This window comes from Pelobates fuscus, chromosome 3 (assembly GCF_036172605.1).
Source record: "Pelobates fuscus isolate aPelFus1 chromosome 3, aPelFus1.pri, whole genome shotgun sequence".
In the NCBI taxonomy this organism is placed as follows: domain Eukaryota; kingdom Metazoa; phylum Chordata; class Amphibia; order Anura; family Pelobatidae; genus Pelobates; species Pelobates fuscus.
The window spans coordinates 14,859,918-14,880,334 of NC_086319.1; the positions used below are offsets into that span (position 1 = coordinate 14,859,918).

The 20,417-nt window shown below is 45.9% G+C and overlaps 1 pseudogene; it reads right to left on the reverse strand.

Moving 5' to 3' along the window:
• Positions 1-1,121: 1,121 nt before the first annotated feature.
• LOC134600681 (protein FAM118A-like) lies at positions 1,122-16,384 on the reverse strand (annotated as a pseudogene).
• Positions 16,385-20,417: the final 4,033 nt, after the last annotated feature.

Sequence of the window (20,417 nt, forward strand, 5' to 3'; positions counted from 1 at the left end):
CTGGTAATGATGTCTTCCCAATGGCTAAGGAAACAAACGCTGGCCACGCATACCCAGTATGCCTCAAGCAGAGCGCGGTGCTCGGGAATCAGAGCTTGTGAGACGAAAGAGGATAGACTTGTGGGAAAATTATATTTGACAAAGCAAGTGGAGCTTCCTTAAGCTCTACCCTTTATTAGGTTTAGGAAAAATAAGACAGTTTTACATTTTATTTAAAAGGTTTTCACCAACCCTTTTTTATAGTTAATAGAAAAATGCTCTATTGGCATTATTCCACATGTCCCCTCCTAGAAAAAAAACTTAAAAGAGCTTTTTAAACTATAATTCAACTTACCTTAATCCAGTTTCTCGGCGAAGGTCTCCTGCACTGCTTGGTGCAACCACATCTGACTCCTTGGGAGTCGCGTACTCTGAGTCGGCAAGGGGACGGAGGAAGGGAAAGGAGAAGAATGGAGGGAGGCTAATTAAAAAAAGTTACGAATGAGATTGGGAGGAGGGAGAGCAGAAAAGCGCTTCATCTTCTGTCAGCAGTGTGCGATGACAACAGGCATAAAATATGCACAGAACTGACATTAGGCAAACCGGAACAGAGATCTGGGCTACCTAAGTCACGTGCTGAGGGTGCAAACTGCCCACAGCACACAATTAAAAATATCTCTAGCACCATGACCACTTCAAAAAGCAGAAGTAGTCATGGTGGTTGGAGTAACAATTTAATTTCTATTTGGCTTTTAACTCACGTATTTGACCATCTTTGACACCACCTTATCTTTCTTCTTTACATCTAAGCCCTACCCAGTTTAGACCGCTTAACGCACTTCAGAACCCTCAGAGACCAATCATATCGTTTCAGATATAAGTGTAAACTTAGGACCACTCTGTTGCCCTCTGCCAACTTCACCTAGTACCCTGCCCATTAGAAAAAGTACTAGCCACTTCATACCTCTGACAATCCAATCACATTCTTCAAACACTTGTGCTCGTCTCAGACACCTCCAAACCCATCTGGCCATTTAAAGCCCCTGCCTACATTAAATCCCTCATGATCCATGTGACCACTACAGACACCTCCAGAATTCTCTGCAAATGTAATTCATTATTTGCATACAGCACTGCCATCGGCTGGTTTACTTTATAATCACAAATAATTACTTTTTTCCTTGTGGCTTCCAGTCTCTTTATTTTAGCACATACCTTCAGTCTTCTCTTTGCATATGAGTGCAGACAGCCCTTTTATGTATGATGGAAAGTTAGTGAACGAATCTCCATAGGACATTAGCTTGATGCCATTAAGCAGCATATCGGCCTGAAGCTTATAGAAGGATTCTGAATTCTCCTTTTGTACCAGCATGTAATGTTCCATACTGACTTTATTCTGTACAGTGTAGAGGAAAAGAGCCTGGAAAATCTGATCCCGCAGCGTCTCTCCACAGCCGAGAAAAACAAAAGATTTTTTGCCGTACAAACTCTGCAGCTCATCCTGTAAAGGAAAGAGGAGGCACACGGAATAAGACTTATTTATTTTACATTTGATATAACTACATATGGAATGTGTGTGTGTTGTGTGGCGGTGTGTGTACAGATATATGCTTATTCACTGGGTCAAATATTCTAAGGGCACTTTCTTTAGTGTTTGTTTGAGTTTGATTCTCAACATTTGCTCACTTTTACTAGCCCCTGGAAGAATGCTGTATGTGTGTTTTACTGTTTTTTACTATGTTTACCTGACTTACTAGACTAGTGTTTTATCTGTTGGTTTAACCCCTGTATCATATCTCACACGTGTTGGGAAAATATACCAAAAGATTGAGTGTTTACCAATAATGTAAATATTATAAGTATCAGAATCTTTCTCTGCCTCTGCTTCTTCTCCCCAACTCCTCTCTGTTGGTGTCCCTCAAGGTTCAGTCCTTGGTCCCCTACTGTTCTCCATCTATACTGCCTCCCTTGGTAAACTCATTAGCTCCTTTGGCTTCCAATATCATTTCTATGCAGATGACACGCAAATCTACCTGTCCTCTCCTGATCTCTCCCCGTCCCTCTTGTCTAGTGTCTCTGACTGCCTCTCTGCTGTTTCTAACTGGATGGCTGCCCACTTCCTTAAACTAAACTTGACCAAAACTGAAATTCTAGTCTTTCCTCCCTCAAGTGTTGTTACTCCTGTGTCTGTCTCCCTCCAAGTCAATGGTGCTACCATCAGCTCCACCACGCAGGCTCGTTGCCTAGGTGTTCTCTTTGACTCCGACCTCTCCTTCAAGCCTCATGTTTAATCTATCGCCAAATCCTGTCATTTCCATCTCAAAAACATTGCACGCATCCGCCCCTACTTAACGCCAGATGCGACTAAGGTGTTGGTCCACTCCACTGTACTTTCTCGCCTTGACTACTGTAATCCACTTCTCAGTGGTCTTACGTGCTCCCAACTTGCGCCGTTACAGTCCATAATGAATGCGGCGGCAAGGCTCATCTTCCTGTCCGCCCGCACCTCCCATTCCTCACCCTTCTGTCAGTCCCTACATTGGCTTCCTATAAAATATAGAGCTCAATTTAAAATTCTGGTTCTTGCTTTCAAATCACCTATCGATCCTCCCTTATACAAAAGTATGTCCCGTCTAGGCCCTTACGATCTGCTGAAGACTTACGTCTATCTTCTGTCCGTACTCCCACCTCTGATGCTCGCCTTCAAGACCTCGAGGGCTGCACCGTTCCTGTGGAGCTCGCTTCCCTCCTCTGTTAGATGCTCACCCAGTCTCCACTCCTTCAAAAAATCATTAAAAACCCACTTCTTCATAAAAGCGTATCAATTAAACTGTTAATAGCTCCTGACTGATTCCTCTTCTGCAACTGTCACTAGTCTAATACTATCCTTACCTTTTGTGTCATTTTACCCCACTCCCTCTAGCATGTAAGCTCATTGAGCAGGGCCCTCAACCCCTCTGTTCCTGTTTGTCCAACTTGTCTGGTTACAACTACATGTCTGTTCGTCCACCCATTGTAAAGCGCTGTGGAATTTGACGGCGCTCTATAAATAATATAATAATAATAATAATAATAATAATAATATTGACTAGAAGGAGTGCAGAGGAGAATTTTACCTTCACATAGAATATTGTGAAATTGTAAAGAAAACTCACAATCAGTTCAAAGTCCTGTGCAACATCTTTATATCCACATGGGTCCAGAATCATGCCGCAGGGATCCGTGTACAATCCGTGGATATGCAAAACGCCATACTTAATACGGCTTTGTACCCACTGCATAATCTGTGAACAGAAAATGGCTGTTTATATCCCAGCAAATGGCCACTTTAATAATTATAGCTAAAAGTGTATCTGTAAGGAAAGGATACAATTAAATTGCTCACAACATCAACCATGTTTTTTCCCTTCAGGTTATTTGATTTAAATCTCCTCTGTTGCAGAGCATGTGACCTACCTTCACTTTATCATTCAGATCCAACGATGGGTTTGCCCATCTTCTGCCCAAAAAGCTCCAGCAGGTTATCATAGTTTGTAGTGAGCACCATCGCCCCTTTGTCCATTAGACTAATGATGGACTCGAGAACGGTGGGGTTCTGGATATGGCTTTCTAGGTTATCATATACTTCCAGTAAGCAGTCTTGGAAAAAGCTGGGTTTGTTGTCACCGGTTCTCTATAAAACACATATGCAGGTTAGTTTGTTAGTTATCTACATTTCAAACTTACTTTACTCCTACGGTTTCCTCTTCTCTTTCCCAATCTGTTCTACTTTTCTTCACTTCTGATCTAATTCTCTCAAAGGGACTACTTTGTCTTATGTATTTTTCCTACGCTTCACAATTGTGACAATAGGGTGGAGCTTAAGGCAAGCTAACTTTCCCACAATACTCCCCTCCATCCTGTCCTTCCTCTGTTTTTTTTTTTTTTTTTTTTAATTCTTTAGTTTTGCGGTCAGCGTTGACCTCTGAGCACATCACAACTGTGGGGCAAAAACAACAATGCTTACATAAATGGTGTAACAATCCCATCAGTATAATAACAACCTTTTTTTTATATTTGTAGTTGCTGCAAGATCCTGCATGCCGAATGTGTATGCTATAACAGTGAGTTAGGGGAGCTTGTACAATGCTTTGTGTGCCTGCGTCTTGGCATAGTGAGGTGCTGACTGCGTGTTGCGCATAAGGCACTGGTTTGTTGTCAATTATCTTAACAAAAGCGTCACTAAACTTGTAACTACGGCCGACTCCGGCCAGGAGGGTATATAAAAAGGCTCTGGGTTTAGGCTGAACATGATAATAAACTTGAACGTCAATAAGGGGCTACTTCACTAGTTCATTCTAGCTTGTGGTGGGGGTTAACTAGTAGGTTAGTATGCAAGGCAAATGCTTACTGAGCCAGGGTGCATGAGAGACTTAAAGGTAACATATAACTATAAAGAAATAAACAATATTGCGTTTGGCAGAAGGATCTTGCCCCCCCTTATACCTCAGGTAGGCGAGTCAGTAGTCCCCGGTGCAGCCCTTCTGGGCACAAAGGGAATAATTCTCTCCACTGTCCAGGATGGCTGTGCGTTCTTCTGGACGGTCTCCGTTGGTAGACCCAGGGCTTGGAGGAACGGTGTTGCCTCTGAGATATGCAGCAGGAGGTGTGTCTTGTTGTTCCTTTCCGCTATCAATCGTTGCAGGCCCCACTTGTATGGAATGGAGTGTTCTCGCAGGAGTTGTGTAACCGGTCTGAACATCCTCCGCCATGTGAGGGTACTTCTGGAAATGTCTCTATAAAATACCAGGTGTGCTCCCTCAAAGGGTACCGTGGGAGAACCTTTAACAGCGCCCATGAGGACCCCTCTGTCTGAGTCTTTTGCAAACTTGAGCAATACATCCGTAGTAGACTCTTGGGGTGCCTTGGCCGCCTTAGGCAGACGGAAGCATGTATCCACTTATAGCTGTTTGGCCTGTTTTGGCGGTAGGAGATGAGCCTCCTGCAGTAATGGGGCAGTTCAGCATTTGAAATGGTGTCAGGAACACCACGTATTCTTACGTTTCGTGCTTTAACCCTGTCCTCCATGTTTGTCATTTGTGCTGTTAGATCGTCACATTTTCTTTGTAATGAGCTTAAAGTGGCATCGGTGGCAGATTGTGCCAATTTGGTGCTTCCCATGTGTCCCTCCACTGATACCACTCTGTTAGTAAGTGAGGTGACTTCTTCCCGGATGAGGGCTGTAGCGGAGTGCAATATTAGAATCCACGATCTCCGCTGGTATAACAGGTAAATCCACCGTCAGCGCTGAAAAGTAAGGCAATATCCCCAATCCTCCCAATAACCGGACGAAACACAGTCTGGGAGTCAACTAGCAGCTTTATTCAGAACTTCCAGTATTTATGCAAGTCCCCATACAAGGGGTTTCCTTACTGACAAAGCAGGGGTGATACAGTAAGGGACTACATGGGGGACTTAACATTTGGTACATTTCTCCCATCAGGCACCGCTGCACGAGAGAGATACTCCCACTGAAATATACTGTTAAGTGGATTATCTCCTCGTGCAGCAGAACCGACATTTTACTTTAAAATCCATGACTTGAACAATATTCGTTTGTTTGGCACGAACAACCGTTCGGCAGATAGCTGGGGTCTGCGGGTACGTTTCATGGAAATACCGCTCAGATCCCAGCTAAACTAACCGAACGCCATACGAAATACACTTATCTATTTAATTCGTATAAAAAGTACCGAACGTCAATGGGTCTCCTAATAGAAGGAGACCGGAGCTCCCGAACCGCCTGGAAGTACAGCGGTGTTCGTGCCGTCGAGTAGCCGTTTTTGGTTCCATGCACTCGACGCCCAAACACCGCTGGGGGAGACAAAGGATTCAAGATGGCCGACCGCCGCGTGGTCGGTAGCCGAACGACGGCCACCTAAGAATCCACTTAATTACCGATTGCAACAATGTTGCAACCGGGTAATTGGTGCCACACGCCTCTAAGTGTGTGGGCTTGCGTTCGGTACCTAATTCGTTTCACGAACAGCCGGTAAAGTGGCGGTTCGTGAAACGACCATTCAAATGCTAGCGGCTTTCGGCTGCTAGCATGGGAATACCATAGACAACATGCAATCATACATTTACCGGCAGAATACACAATACATGTAATTACAATATACTAGCAGTTTGTAGGACAACCTTTAGGGAACTATTCCCGTAGTCTGAAGTTTCTAGGTTTGCCACAAGGACCATGTCTGCCTGAAACATATCTTTAATATCCTGCCTCAATGCTTGTTTATCTACCTTGGTGGAGGGAGCAGAATCATTCTCCGCCTGGGATGCTTGGGGCACAGAGCGTACCTGGGGTGAGGCAGGAAGCTGATCCTGGTGGCTATCGTCGTCCGACCATGCAGAGGAGTAGGACCCTGCCGGCGCCATTTTGGAAGGTGCTATTCGTGCGGTTGGGTTCATATATGCTCCAATATCTCTGGAGCCTGAGCCCGGATCTGCCCGGTACTTCTTATTCTTTTTCCCCATCTGTACAGGAGTCCAGGGATCCCCACTGGACACTCGCAGGTGAGTTAATAGCCGCAAAAAGCCGCAGTGTTCGGGACCGGCTCTCAGAGCTGCACGGAGACACGTCTGGCTCGATCAGGCGCTGGCTCCGCCCCCCTCCTCTGTTTTACAAGGTTTTAGAGCGCAGCTCATGCCCAGTTCCATTTTTGGGCCGTTTCCAAAGTGCTCCCCAAAGTGACAGAGCCGCTTTAAATGGTTACTTTAAGCACTATTGCCACTTCAGTGATTTGAAGTAGTTATGATGCTAGTAGTCTGTACGTGCAAATTTTGCCTCTATTGTTGGCACACACAGCCCCCTCTTCCATGCTATCCATGTCCTCCCCTCAGCCCATCCTCCACCTGCATCCCTCCTCCGGGCAGAGTGATGTTGGCAGAGGAGGACTGGGCTGAAGGGAGAACTTGGCCTTTGCGCTGGAATAGAGGTAAGTTTATTTGATTATTTTTTTTGTAACCTTTGACCACACTAGGGGTATAAGCACAGCAAGGGTTACTCTAAACAGAACCAGTGTTTTCTTGAAAAGTAACCCTGTACGTAAAGAGCCGCTCCACTCTGGATGATGTTTAAAGTGTTCCATTAATTACATGGAGGAATTCATTGCCATAACACTGTAAGAAAGCGTATATACACCATATCTTATAGGGGATTTAGCCTTATACCTTAGCCTTATGGAAGGAGAGCACAGTCCGTTGCTCTAATGTGAAATGTGACAGTAAGTGTAGCTATTGTGTCAGACTCAGATTAATTTTACAATATTATATAATTTACTAGAACTCTGTGCCTGGTATTACAGGGATTGCTGGCCCGTAATAACATGATCATGCGATAATTTGGCTCAATTCATTGTCTGCAGATCAGCTGGAATGGGCATCTGGTTACATTATACACTTTATAACTGGAGCAGTACTAATGGAAAAAATACATAGAAATTGGCTTTTATTTTTAAACCCTTAAAAACCAGCAATATTTTATATCATCATACTCTGGCTAATCATACTAATATAAAATGTCCTATTTATTTAGGAATGCAGCTCTAAACAGGCCTGCTACTGGTAAAGGTGGTATGCTCCAGATATTTATCAAATCTTTACCGGATGCTTTGCTAATATCGATCCTTCGTTCGTACTTGATAAATAAGGATGGCAGGTGCACAATAAGCTGACTTGTTTCTCGGTGAGAGGCTGATTCTGTCATTACATAACTCAAATATAGCGCCCACCATCCCATATATTACGAAACCAAACCACAGTACCAACATCACCCACAATACATGCAGCGGCACACGGAACGTAGAGAGCACCCAGAACACACCCACAAAATATCCAGCATCCCATATAACGTGGAAATCAGATCTCCCCAGCTGGCTTAACACAGAATTATATAATGGGTGATCCATTGTTTGCAATGCACAGCATTCTGCCCAGGAATGAAATGAACGCGGTTTGGATCCGGTAACCTTTGTACCAATAATAAATGTGAAGGAACGTACCGGTGACATTTTCCGGATCAGATCATGAGCGACAACCAGTAAGTCTTGCTCACGCAGCATCCTTTTTCTGAATTCCACAACGTCCCCAGGATGCAATACCTCAAACTGTTCTGCAGCATCTATTATAGCTTCAATGCAACACCGCCATGATCGGAGCGCAGGGACATCTGGGGCTACCGCCGCGCTCACCCCGGTTCCAATCACAAGGACCAGGTCACTGGCATGCTTCTTAGTGAGGGTTTTTAATACCTTCCTGCAAACAGGTGATCAGGTGAATTAGTGGATATAGGAAACAGGTAAAAAACACTGTAAAGGAATCTGTGTAACTCTTCAATCTTAGGCTGTGTTAAATATCCAGTATCTTTTAAAATATCAGCAGAAAAGTTTGTCCAAAAATTATTATAATGGGATAAAAGATGGTCTGAATTTTTGTAATGCAGGCATCTCTAAAAATGCAAGCTGAGCCCATCTTCACAGGGATTAAGGGCCCAATATATCAGTACAATAGGGGGGGGGCAGACGTTGCAAATATGGATAAAATACTCCTATTGTTCCCATATGTATATATTTCATTTGTATTGAGTTTATCAATTCCCCAGTACTCAGATGTGAAAGCACTGTGTGATATGTTAACCCATAATAAAAAGACATCTAATGAAAACACTTACCCGGACTTGAGGTCAATGTGATTTCCACTGTGTTTCAACATGTTTTTTAGTAAATTCTTCGTCTCCTGTATTAGAAAACAATCATAACATTCAGATATTAAAGGGACACTATAGTCACCTGAACAACTTTAGCTTAATGAAGCAGTTTTGGTGTCTAGAACATGCCCCTGCAGCCTCACTGCTCAATCCTCTGCCATTTAGGAGTTAAATCCCTTTGTTTAGGAACCCTAGTCACACCTCCCTGCATGTGACTTGCACAGCCTTCCATAAACACTTCCTGTAAAGAGAGCCCTATTTAGGCTTTCTTTATTGCAAGTTCTGTTTAATTAAGATTTTCTTATACCTGCTATGTTAATAGCTTGCTAGACCCTGCAAGAGCCTCCTGTATTTTATTAAAGTTCAATTTAGAGATTGAGATACAATTATTTAAGGTAAATTACATCTGTTTGAAAGTGAAACCAGTTTTTTTTCATGCAGGCTCTGTCAATCATAGCCAGGGGAGGTGTGGCTAGGGCTGCATAAACAGAAACAAAGTGATTTAACTCCTAAATGACAGTGAATTGAGCAGTGAAATTGCAGGGGAATGATCTATACACCAAAACTGCTTTATTTAGCTAAAGTAATTTAGGTGACTATAGTGTTCCTTTAAGTCAAGCTAAATTTCTAACATAAAAATCACAAACTGTCTAGTTCAGAATCCAGCACAGAGCACCCACGTCTAAATAAAAACAAACAGCAGAACAAAACACACGCTGCGTAAACCATTAATAAACTACAATTCCCAGCATCTCCTGCCACCTCTACTTAAAGGGAAACTCCAGTGCCAGAAAAACGATCCGTTTTTCTGGCACTGGAGGGTCCCTCTCCCTCCCACCCCCCAATCCCCGGTTACTGAAGGGGTGAAAACCCCTTCAGTGACTTACCTGGGACAGCGGCGATGTCCCTCGCCGCTGTCTCCGCCTCCGCGACGCTCCTCCTTGTGATTACGTCGGCCGGTGGGCGAGACTAATCTCGCCCACCGGCCGAGGAGACCTAATGCGCATGCGCGGAAATGCCGCGCATGCGCATTACGTCTCCCCATAGGAAAGCATTGAAAAATCATTTCAATGCTTTCCTATGGTGTTTTGTGCGACGCTGGAGGTCCTCACACAGCGTGAGGACGTCCAGCGACGCTCTAGCACAGGAAACCTGTGCTAGAAACTAGGAAGTTCCCTCTAGTGGCTGTCTAGTAGACAGCCACTAGAGGTGGAGTTAACCCTGCAATGTAATTATTGCAGTTTAGGAAAAACTGCAATAATTACACTTGCAGGGTTAAGGGTAGTGGGAGTTGGCACCCAGACCACTCCAATGAGCAGAAGTGGTCTGGGTGCCTGGAGTGTTCCTTTAAGGTAGAGCCAACATGCACCCCTTCCCTCCGGGTGTTGTCAGACAAACAGCAGTGCATCATGGGCAATGTGTTTCACAAGAGGTGGAGGGTTACCGTCTGGCTTCCAGTGGTTTTGGTAACACTTATAGGTGGAGATTATTTTCTCCCATTATGTTTACAAATATTCTGTTTTCCAGAAATTTGACCAAAGTTTGGATCATAATTTAAACAAACAATATAGGATTACAAACGAAATAACTATTGATTAAGATATTAAAATCGAATAAACAGTAACAGAAATATTGAGATTTTTTGGGGCGTGGTCTGCAGCTGGAGCAAGCTGGACGCGTCCGGGTGAAGCTCCGCTGGGACCCTGAGACCAACAGCCTACAATAGCACAGAAACACGGACCTGATCGTGAAGAATTACAGGGGAGCAGTCTAAGAAGTCGATGGAGCAAGCACTACAGTGACAGATCTATTTGCGGTCTCCCGCGCCTCACGGCTGAGTGCCAAAGACGGACGGGAGAGCCCGATGGCTCCACACTCCCCCCGTAGCCCGGGCAGTGTAACGGCTTCAGAGACCCAGGAGACTAACACCACGCAGATTCTAGCAACTCTGGCGGAGGTCAGATCCTACCTCGCTACAGAAATTACCAGGAACACCAACGAGGTGAAAATGGAGATCCAGGCCCTGGGCACGCGGATGGCGGTACTAGAGCAGCGATTGGAATCCACAGCGATGGACCATAATACAGCTGCTGTCCAGGTAAATCGCCTGACATCCATAATGGCGTCAGTGGAGTCCGCAATGGACGACCTGGGTAATCGATCCCGACGAAATAATGTCTCCCAGAAAAAGAGGGAGAGGGATCCCTCACTGCCGTGGTGACGGCAATCTTCAAGCCACTGCTACCTGACGTGCCGGACCACCAGTGGCATATTGAACGGGCCCATGGGGCGCTCAGAGCAAAACGGGCAGATGACAAACGCCCCAGACATGTCATCATCAAGTTCCTCTTTTTTCAGATGAAGGAGGCTCTGATGAGACAAAGGCACGGAACTGGCCTTATTTCAAGATCTGAAGCCGGCCACTCTAAAAAAGGGAAGAGCGTGGCGCCCGATCACAGAACTGCTACAGAAGCACCATATTAAATATGCATGGGGATATCCCTTCCGGTTATTGGCTTTTACGGATGGCCGCACTAGAGTTCTCCATGCTGATGGTGATCCTGCGGCGTTCTTGCAGAGTCTGGGAGTTCCAGAGCCTCCTTGCTGATGGAGGAGCTTCTTCCCCTGCCCCATGAATGGTTCTCGGTGGGTGAGTGATTCTTCTGGGGATGGATCCTCTGGGCTCTGCAGCGGATGGCTTGGAGATGATTTGGACCGGGGCTGTTTCAGTTTTTTGGGAAGGGGCGACGGAGCTCACTGGGAGGGTTGTGATGCGCGCTTGGTCCCACTGGGATATTCCCCATTTTGTCAGCTTTGGTGGCCCTGAGGCCCGGAATACATGGGAGGGCTTTGGCGGTCAAGGGGCTCCCGGTCTCCACGGGGGCCCAACCTAATATTGGGAGGGCTAGGGATGTTTCCGACACCTACCTTATTGTCCCTCACTGTTGCCTTGGGCCCCCCACTTCCTATCTATTTTTCTCTAGAGCGCCCACCTTTGGCATAGGGCACTATACTTGGCCCACGCCATCATTTTCGTTCTCCACCGTTTTAGTTTTCGGAGTGAAGCTCCGAGGATTCCTAATGTGGTTTCCCCGGCCCCTACCAACACTTTTATGCGAGCCTGAGGGGACATGATGTATGCGGGTGGCGGTCCTGGGGTGCGGAGCGGACTCGGGATTCATTCTCTACTTGTTGTATTGCATATTTAACTGTTATGATACATATGGCGTATTGAGTTTGATGGGGGAGCCATGGACAGGATGAGATGCTCTGGGTTTAGGTTCCAGGCTACACCTTCACTATTTTTGGATATTGCTGGCCTTCGGCGGTCCCCCGCAGTCCGGCCTTGTGCCGGTGCTGCCCCCTCCCCTAATATTCTTATTAAGCTTATGGCTTTCCTTAGTCCACATGAAGCCTTGGGGCTTACTACCCCTTAACAGATCCTAGGCGGGTGGGACGGTGCAGCTGGGCCTAGGGATGGGCATGCACTTGGAGAGATCCCCTGGCCTGCCACATACTCTCTCTCTTTGGTATAGACACTCCCCCCCACTCATTGATAGCCGGAGGCGGGCGCTGGGTTCTCTTCCGGGTCTCAGTGTATGGGCTCCCCTGTATACAGCGGGTCATGGGCGGGTTGGGAGGGTCCTACTGCGGACGTGTAGGGTGGGATCTTCTGAAGGCATTGGCGACTAATTACGACCGCTCTCTTGCTTCACCTACCACAGCGTGGGGTTTTATTGTTTTAAATACCGTGTTTCATGTTATTTCTATACTGGCACACTGGTTGTGCCCTTCCAAATTGGTCCGTGTCCCCGCTGCTCTGGAGCCCTTTTGGCGGTCTGGAGGGGCTGGGACGTGAACCCTGAGATAGCCTGGCAACGGGTAAGACCAGGCAATTTTTGTATAATGTGTTATTCTTCTTTTTCTCTCTTCCTAGTATCTTTTTCCCTTTTCCTTCCTCTTCACCTACTCTGTTCACCTTACCCGTGGGGGGAAGATCGGGGGGGGATTCAGAGTCGTGAGCTGTTGTTCGGGGAGCGTGAAGGTCTGATGGCACAAGTGTTCCGGGACCATACAGGACCGAGTGCTGGGCCTAAGTGTAGACGTGACAGGATGCGTAAGTTCTGCATAAACCCTTACGATACATCATGCCTGTAAACATCATGTCCTTAAATGTAAAAGGGTTAAATGCACCCAAAAAATTACGCCTTATGTTTAGGGAACTTAAACGTTTGAACCCCGACATCGCATTCCTGCAGGAGACACACATTCCGGCGTCGGCGACATTTACTCTTAAGAGACCACACCTTTAGCACTACATATAAATTTAGGGCCCTCAATAAGAGGAACGGGGTGGCTATCCTTATACATCGTAGGTGCCCAGTCAAGATCACTAAAGTTCATGCAGACCCGGGAGGGCGCTTTGTCCAACTGTCTGGGACCCTGTACTCTCACTCTATCCACATTATTATTCTTTATGCCCCAAACGATCCAGTCAAGGACTTCAGGGCAGAATTGACCCGTATAGTTAATACTTTACCACATGGCATGGTGATAGTGGGGGGAGATTTTAACGCGGCACCATGCCCAGCAACAGATAGGGGGCCTTGTGGCGGTATCCCACGTCCCACAGGCTGGGCGGACAGGATAAACTCTTACACGCCTTTATACAACATACGGGCCTTCTAGATATCTGGAGAGCTCATCATCCCGCCAAACGTGATTATACATTTTATTAATTTCCCCACAACACCTATTCACGGATAGATCTATTCTTAGTGAACCCACTGACAGTCTCAGACTCTAAAGTGGGCTCCATAACCTGGTCAGATCACACAGACATATCCGTGACGTTGGACAAACTATGCGTAGCATCCCCATGGACCTGGAAACTGAATAAATCCTTGATTCAGGACCCAGATATAGTAGAGAGGGTTAGAATTGAATTAAAGGAGTACTGTGCTAGGGACACCGAGTCGGACCTGCCGATGACCACGGTTAGTTATTTGAAGATCATAAGTTTAATTCCAGTCATGAATTCTGTGGAAACAACATTATGACAACATTCAGTTACATATAGATATATCAACCAGTCTAAATTATATACAAAAAAACACAACTCATAAGCACCTAATTTTAACTGTAATATAGTTTATTACCAATAGGGGGCATCTGACTAAACAACCAGGTCTAGCAGCTGAATTCGTGAACAGTCTCATAGCTATTAAAGCTGCCGAACGGGGAGGATAACCCTGCATAGAATAATAGTTTAACCTAATCGTTCGTATGAATTGCAAAATATGAAACAAATTCGTATGAAATGACTTGATGAAACATACGAACTTACAGAGTAGAGAAAAGAAAGACTGCATTCGTGCATTTAAAGCATGAAACTAACACATATGGCAAACGGTGTTTAAAACCAACTGGAAAAATTGTAACGAATGCGCCTGCAAATAGACGAACGGCTATGTAAGGTAACGAACAGAGAGTTTAACCGAACTCCCAAAGTAAACGAAAACCTTACCGTGAAAGCGTGTCACGTTGCGACCGTTGCTTTACGGTAAGTATGTGACTTGCGGTTCTGAGACCGGGCTGCGAGGACGCCGGAAGGAGCCGTGGGATAACGAGCGGTTTGGAAAGCGGTCAGGTAAGCGTAGAACCGGAGCCAGGACCACGAGGGACAACAGGTAAGAAACAAGATGGCGGCCTGAAACCGGAAGTAGTTCTCAGACTCGCCAGACAATCCACGATAAGTTGGGAGTGGATTGTCAGCCCTTTTAAGGGGAAATCAAGCCCCTCCCATAACTACAGGCCAAGCCTTAAATATATGAGAAACCTCTCGGTCAAGAGCCCCAATATACAATGCATATTAGAAACCTGCATCCCAAAATACACTGTGCATTAGAGACCTGCACCCCAAAATACACTACATTTTAGAACCCCTAACTCATGCAACCCAGAATATATTGTACATCAGACAAACCTTATCATGAACCCAATAAATGCTGCATACCTGAGCCCCCTCACTTATTTACAGTATATATATATATGTGTGTGTATACCACAGAGACCACATACACCCCACAATATAGTTTATATCAGAACCCCCTCACTTATTCACCCCAATATTTATTCACTACCAGAGCCCCCTCAAACCTCTATCCTATAATAAAGAGGAAGGAATACCCCCTGTAATAGATACCCCCCTGGTCAGAGGGAGTAATACCCCCTGTAATATAGATACCCCCCCAGGATTTATTATCTATCAGAGGTAGTAATACCCCCTGTAATATAGATACCCCCCTGGTCAGAGGGAGTAATACCCCCTGTAATATAGATACCCCCTGATCAGAGGGAGTAATACCTCCTGTAATATAGATACCCCCCTGGTCAGAGGGAGTAATACCCCCTGTAATATAGATACCCCCTGGTCAGAGGGAGTAATACCCCCTGTAATATAGATACCCCTCGCCCCCAGGGTATATTATGTATCAGAGGGAGTAATCCCCCTGTAATATAGATACCCCCCAGGATTTATTATCTATCAGAGGGAGTAATACCCCCTGTAATATAGATACCCCCCTGGTCAGAGGGAGTAATACCCCCTGTACTATAGATACCCCCCTGATCAGAGGGAGTAATACCCCCTGTAACATAGATACCCCCCTGGTCAGAGGGAGTAATACCCCCTGTAATATAGATACCCCCTGGTCAGAGGGAGTAATACCCCCTGTACTATTGTGGTGGAATCTCGGTAAAAATAAATTTAGTAGGCCGAGATTACCACGTGGCATGTGTACGTGCATATGCTGACGTATCGATCAGTTGGTTGCACGAGGCAAGATACGATCAGTAGTGTACGGAGCATGTGCAAGAATACAGGATATAGTATTCCCCCTCCTCCATGGTGCTGGACAAGCCATGCGGTCAAACAGGAAGTTAATTCTTATTTGTGTTGATTGGTTAAGAGAATGTGCGGGTGGAGCTTAATATGGGAGGAGTTATGTGCCTATATAAGGAGCCTGCACTATTGTCCGGGGCTCAGAACTTGCTGTATTTTGGTGACGCTAGTCCCTCTGAGTCCCGATCGGTGATCCAATAAAGAATCTCTTCCTTCCTGAAGAAACCTGTGTCCATCTCTCTGTGCTTGGCTTCCGTCAGTTTCTCCGGTATCACTATAGATACCCCCCTGATCAGAGGGAGTAATACCTCCTGTAATATAGATACCCCCCTGGTCAGAGGGAGTAATACCCCCTGTAATATAGATACCCCCCTGGTCAGAGGGAGTAATACCCCCTGTAATATAGATACCCCCCTGGTCAGAGGGAGTAATACCCCCTGTAATATAGATACCCCCTGGTCAGAGGGAGTAATACCCCCTGTAATATAGATACCCCCTGGTCAGAGGGAGTAATACCCCCTGTAATATAGATACCCCCTGGTCAGAGGGAGTAATACCCCCTGTAATATAGATACCCCCCTGGTCAGAGGGAGTAATACCCCATGTAATATAGATACCCCCTGGTCAGAGGGAGTAATACCCCCTGTAATATAGATACCCCTCTCCCAGCCCCTGTGTTTGGCTATTACCCCCATCCTGCTCCCAGCTGTCCCATTCCTCCTGGCTGTAGCTGGTAATGTAGTGAATGGCAGTGCTCCTTACTAACATGCCCCCCTGGCACACAGGCTGCACTCAAAGGTTCCTCCTAGCACTGCTGAGCAATGCCACTTACTGGAGCTGCTTCAGAACCTCTTTATATCCCATATACCCATCCACTAACCCAAACAGGACTGACAGGCTCACACCATTGGCAGATACACCCCAGAATGACAGACAGCTAGACAGAGATCCCACTGTCCATTGAAATCAATACATCTCATATGGGCAGACATGGCTCACATATTATCACCAAAGGGGTCACAATAATCAGAAATGATATAAACTGTCTGCCTTACAAGAGGTTCTGCAGCAGCTGATTGTGCAATGTGTTTACACAGATCTGTAATTCCTTTTCCAGCATTGTCTCAGGACTGTCTCGCTCACTACATAATATTGTCAGTTTGTTTTTACCTTCTGTGTAAAGTGACCCAATGTACCCTGTGCCCCAGTGGCTAATCACTGCAGATACACCGCAGCCAAGTTTGGGCTAAGAGAACAGATGCCATTGGTAATAGTCCAATTGGAGACATTTACTAAGTGCAACGTGTTGTTAAATCCTTTGTGGAGCGTCGGCTTGTTGTTTATAGTTTATTTGTAGAGTAAATAAAGTGAATGGTGGGCCTTGAGAGGATGTTTGTGAAGATAATGCCTAAGCAAACTCTGCATTATTCTCTGAGATGGGGGTCCGGTCACTGGGATTTTATGTAAACGGTAAAATATTGGGCCCTGGGGATAAAGAGCACAGGGGCTGCGTTCCTACCAAAACTGAAACAACAGAAAATAATGCAATATCACACATAGTGTGGTGGAATCTCGGTAAAAATAAATTTAGTAGGCCGAGATTACCACGTGGCATGTGTACGTGCATATGCTGACGTATCGATCAGTTGGTTGCACGAGACAAGATACGATCAGTAGTGTACGGAGCATGTGCAAGAATACAGGATGTAGTATTCCCCTCCTCCATTGTGCTGGACAGGCCATGCGGTCAAGCAGGAAGTTAATTCTTATTTGTATTGATTGGTCAAGAGAATGTGCGGGTGGAGCTTAATATGGGAGGAGTTATGTGCCTATATAAGGAGCCTGCACTATTGTCCGGGGCTCAGAACTTGCTGTATTTTGGTGACATTAGTCCCTCTGAGTCCCGATCGGTGATCCAATAAAGAATCTCTTCCTTCCTGAAGAAACCTGTGTCCATCTCTCTGTGCTTTGCTTCCGTCAGTTTCTCCGGTATCATTTGGTGCATTGGCCGGGAAACTCATCGTTCAACGGTAGCTGAGAGGCAGAGGCGTGAGACGGTCTATCTTTGCCCACGTTCTCTACGGCTGCACCCCTGAACTTCTGCGTGGACCTCCCTTCGTCTCGGCGCCACTGGTCTGTTGTCCAGGAGATCATCGGCCTCTACGTAAGAAGTGCTGGGGTGTCCCCGTCGATGAGTGTGAACTCAGGTTCAGGAACGAGGAGGTAAGACAACTGCTGTTTTAGACGGCAGACCCACTAGGGGTATACCGATTGTGCGGTAGGCCCATAAGGGGTTATTTGTGTATGGAATCTGCCCCCTCTGTCGGAGGGAAGGAGCGAAGGCGCACCGCTCGATCGAACGCTCTTTAGTCAGACCGTTTGATTTTGTTAGTCAGGCGGGGTTCTGGTGTAAATAGCCCTAGCCGGACACCGGTGTCTTGTCTAGACTAGCGTTCTAGGGTGTATATTTTGTTCGCTAGGTCGGAGGGACCGGGAGACTAAGCGGCGTCTGTGTAAATTCGGTTCGCTAGCTCTAAACCTATCTTGGCTAAGTGGGAAGGCGTGTAAATTTGGAACCCACTAGATTTTTGATAGTAATCGACTAAGAGGCGTCTGTGTAAATTCGGTCCTCTAGCTCGCTATATGTGGTGCTTGGGCAGTGTGGCTAACCAAAACGGATGTAGATAGTTTTAGGTAGTCCATTCAAGGTACTGGCCAATAGTTTAGTTGGGATTGTAAATGTGTTAAAGATTGTTAGTAAAGTGTATATCTTGTTAGATAGCGCAAGCTCAGCCGTCTAGCGAGAGTGTTAATAGTGTGTTGCTGTATCATAGTGCACGGTACCATAACCCTGTATATTTACTGACACTGTATATAAGTACTAATCATTGTCGTCCATTGCATGTTTAACACCATAACCACTAATAATTGTATTGTGACCTTAAATTGTGCTTTGACCTATGCTAACCGTACTGTAACCGCTATTTGTAAAAGACGATGTTACTGGGGTGTGTTATAGACGGGTAATTCATATATAGAGAATTATAGCGTGGGTGACTGTATAGTTTCGCCAAAGGGCAGAATATTGATTATCTAGTGACTGGTGTAACAGCTGTGTGTGTACGGGAATTCCCTGAGTGTTTATTGTGTTATTGTGTACGTTTCACTTGGTAACCGTACCACATGGTGCTGTTGCCAGAGGAAACGGGTGTGACTGTTGAAAAGTACGCGTGCATAGTATTCGTTGTCAACGACGTTCCATTGATAAGTATGGGCGCGTCGCAGTCAACGATTCCGGATCCCTTAGGTTGTATGGTGAAGAATTTTAAAAAGGGATTCAAAACATGTGATTTTGGGGTTAAAATGTCTCCTGTACGTTTGGTCACTTTGTGTACTAGGGAGTGGCCTACTTTGGTTGCGGCATGGCCGCCACGTGGCAGTTTGGATCCAACTCTGGTACAGCGCTTACACGTGGCTGTATCGGGTAGGCCTGAACTTTACGGGCAGTTTCCTTATATTGATTGTTGGAGACAGGCCGTAAATGACTCGCCAAAATGGATTCAGATATGCCACGAGGAGCAATGTCGCCTCATGGTGGCTAGGACTTGTTTGTCCACTAGGACTGGTGTTAGGCCCATTTTGGACACGCCCCCTGAGTCCGAGATCCCTTTGCCGCCCCCTTACTTTCCATTAAGAGGACGTGACGCGAATGCAGGAAGTCCTGCACCCCTTCCCCCATTGCCCCCATCCACTTCCGCTTCCTCCTCCAGTACAGAATCCACCCCCTCTCGTACTAAATCTCCCCTTCCGGAACCAGAACCAACCCCCATTAGATCTGAATATCCTGATTTGGCGCCACTTCAGACTTCCGGTCAAGCTTCTTCTAGCTCGGCTCGAAGTGTTCTATTTACTACATCCTCATGCTTTATTACCCCCCGACCGGAACCTCTAACTGACGCCCCTCTACGTAGCCCCATACTAACCCGACAACTGACCGGTGCCCAACAATTAAAACATTATCAGATGCCTCTTCGTCTGAATCCCGGGTCAGCCTATATCGATGCCGCAGGTCAAATGGCACATGCTGACCCAGTCTTCGTATATGTCCCGTTCACGACTACCGATCTCTTAAATTGGAAGACCCACAATTCCTCGTACACTGAGAAACCACAAACTATGACCGATCTGTTCACCTCGATAGTTCAGACACATAACCCGACATGGGCTGATTGCCAGCAGTTATTAATGACTTTGTTCAATAATGAGGAAAGGACAAGAATTAATCAAGGGGCCATTAAAGCGCTAGAGGATAGAGCCCGTGCTTTGAATCAAGCCAATCCAGCAGCATGGGCCGCAACACATTATCCTAACACCGATCCCGATTGGAATGTAAATGGTGCTGATATGGTTCAACTCAGAGCCTATAGAGACGCTATAATTGCTGGCATGAAAGCCGGAGGAAAGAAAGCCATTAATATGTCGAAGACAGTTGAGGTGATTCAGAAAAGTGATGAAGCGCCCAGTGTCTTTTATGACCGATTATTGGAGGCATATCGCTTGTATACCCCCTTTAATCCGGAAGACGCCGATAATTCCCGAATGGTGAACTCCGCCTTTGTCAGCCAAGCTTACGGAGATATTAAGCGCAAGCTACAGAAGTTAGAAGGGTTTGCAGGTATGTCCATCACCCAACTAATGGAGGTAGCGAATAAAGTATACATGAACAGGGAAACAGAGACTAAGAAAGAGGAAGAGCGTAAGATGCGTAGAAAGGCAGATATGTTA